The sequence below is a fragment of the Gouania willdenowi genome, chromosome 13, assembly GCF_900634775.1.
Source record: "Gouania willdenowi chromosome 13, fGouWil2.1, whole genome shotgun sequence".
In the NCBI taxonomy this organism is placed as follows: Eukaryota; Metazoa; Chordata; class Actinopteri; order Blenniiformes; family Gobiesocidae; genus Gouania; species Gouania willdenowi.
Genome location: NC_041056.1, coordinates 1,318,743 through 1,321,529, shown reverse-complemented (window position 1 = coordinate 1,321,529; position 2,787 = coordinate 1,318,743). Strand labels below are relative to the sequence as shown.

At 44.8% G+C, this 2,787-nt stretch overlaps 1 protein-coding gene across 2 annotated transcripts in view; it reads right to left on the bottom strand.

Annotated features, from left to right (window-relative positions):
- slc8a2b (solute carrier family 8 member 2b) overlaps positions 1–2,787 on the bottom strand; it is a 119,718-nt gene that overhangs the window by 42,150 nt on the left and 74,781 nt on the right. The window lies entirely within an intron of this gene.

Here is a 2,787-nt window from a genome sequence, read left to right as displayed (position 1 = left end):
CGCATCATTGTGCATTTACTACAAATGAGAGCAGCTGAAGAGGATCATTCACTGAATCACTTTGAAACTGTGAGTCAAAGTAAATAAAAACTATTAATTTTCCATGAAATGAAATGAGTTCTAACCATTGAGATCGTGATGAGCTCACCATGAGATATTTGACTTCCCTCTGTGGGGACTTTCAATCACAGCGAGAGTGGAATGGCCCTGATTTACTGTGTGTGTGTGTGTGTGTGTGTGTGTGTGTGTGTGTGTGTGTATTTAGACAACAGTTTATTTGCAGAGTGAACACAAAGCTGACTTGTTGTAATCAGCAGCTTCAGCAACGAGCTGCAATATTCTCCCTCAGTGTGACTCTCATTTGCAGATTAAAGCAGGCGTGACTCAATGTGATGCATTAAAAGGCTTCATGAAGCGTGAAGCCTCACAACAATGAATCATAGTCCGTGCATGTGTGTGTGTGTGTGTGTGTGTGTGTGTCCATAGAGATGTTCACTTTAGGGACACAGTAACGTGTTTGTTTGTTCAGATTCTAATTGTTTCATTTATAAAGTCTTTCAGCGTGACTCAGCTATCGATCGTTTCTGTTTATGTGCGTGCGTCTGTGTGTGTGTGTGTAGCACCTCATTAAAGGCAGCCACAGCCTGCGGCACAATCGTTTCTAAAGGCAGTTTACAGCAGAGCCATGAGGTTGTGTCACATTTACGAGTCAGTTTAACAAACTAAACGTGGAGAGAAAGGAATCATGAGAAAATTAAGACTTCAGTGTGAAAACAGCAGTCAGCATGGCCGTTTCTGGCTATAGGCCGAGTGCAGAGGACAACATGAGACACTAGGGGGCTCCAACACTGAGATAACGACGTTCCAGTTATACACAAACTTCATGTTTTTATGAAAAACAACTGCAAACAAGTTGGTTTACGCCAGACTCTGTTTGCATGGGATGGTTGAGTATGACTAGTATAACTTAGTATGAGTAGTATGTAATATTTCAAACAAAAGCACACAAATTAACTGAAAAATACAGAGAAACAGAAAAATATGCAAAATAAACAAAATAACAGACAAATACACAAAATTATGGTAAAATACACTAAAGGACCACACACACAAGGATAAACAAATACACACAAAAACTCCAAAGACACAAAATAACAAAAAAATACACAAAATTATAGAGAAATAACAGAAAATGACTCCAGAAATACACGAAATAACTCTGAATATCAACATGTGCTCATTTGATCCATAAAACTCATGTAGACACATTTCAGAAATTTTCAAGGACCCTCTATTGTCCTACTGACTAAACTTCCTGTTAACTTCAAAACAAGATCCCTATTTACAAAAGTATTTAAAAAAATTTATCTAAGACAAGAAAAGATACTTTTATTTTGAAAAGGGGATGTTTGTACAGAGAGTCGAAGTACACGTTTGGAAAGGAGGTGAGAAAAGCCAAACGTTTGTACTCAGAGAAGCTACAATATCAGTTCTCTGCGAATGACTTGGCTTCTGTCTGGAGAGGCTCAGGTAAATTACAAACTACAAGCCCAGAGGCCCTGCTGCTGCTAACGACCTCTGCCTGGCCAACAGTCTGAATAACTTCTATTGTAGATTTGACAGACAATGGGACAGACCTGACTCCAACCCCCCTCACACCTCTGACCAGCCTCACTCCAACACCTTCACCCCCCACATCAAAGCTACAGTTTCACCACAGCTGCTTACAGAGGCTCTCTCCCCTATCTCCCCCCCCACAGAGACACCTTTCTCCATCAAAGAGAGAGATGTAAATAGACTTTTCAGGAGACAAAACCCCCATAAGGCTTGTGGACCGGACTCTGTCTCTCCTTCCACCTTAAAGCACTGTGCTGATCAGCTGTCTCCAGTGTTCACAGACATTTTTAACACCTCACTGGAGACATGCACCGTACCAGCCTGTTTTAAGGCCTCCACCATCGTTCCTGTCCCTAAAAAGCTGAGGATCACAGGACTTAATGACTACAGACCCATCGCTCTGACATCTGTGGTCATGAAGTCCTTTGAACGCCTCATGCTCTCCCACATCAAGGACATCACCAACCCCCACCTGGACCCCCTGCAGTTTGCCTATAGATCCAACAGGTCTGTAGACGATGCTGTAAACCTGGCTCTCCACTTCATCCTCCAGCACCTGGACTCCCCAGGCTCCTACGCCAGGATCCTGTTTGTGGACTTCAGCTCTGCTTTCAACACTATAATCCCAGCTCTCCTTCAGGACAAGCTTTCCCAGCTGAACGTGCCAGACTCCACCTGCAAGTGGATCACAGACTTCCTGTCTGACAGGAAGCAGCACGTGAAGCTGGGAAAAACCATCTCTGCTCCCCGGACCATCAGCACTGGATCTCCTCAGGGCTGTGTTCTTTCTCCTCTGATCTTCTCCCTGTACACCAACAGCTGCACCTCCTCTCACCAGTCGGTCAAACTCCTGAAGTTTGCGGACTGAACATCAGCTCCCTCATCAAAAAAGCTCAGCAGAGGATGTACTTCCTGCGGCAGCTGAAGAAGTTCAGTCTGCCAACAAAGATGATGGTGAACTTCTACAGCTCCATCATCCAGTCCATCCTCTGCTCCTCCATCACCATCTGGTACGCTGCAGCTACGGCCAAGGACAAGGCCAGACTGCAGCGTATCATCCACTCTGCAGAGAAGGTCATCGGCTGCAATCTGCCCTCCCTCCAGGACCTGAACCCCTCCAGGATTTTGAGGCGTGCAGGAAAGATAGTGGCCGACCCCTCCCACCCCGGT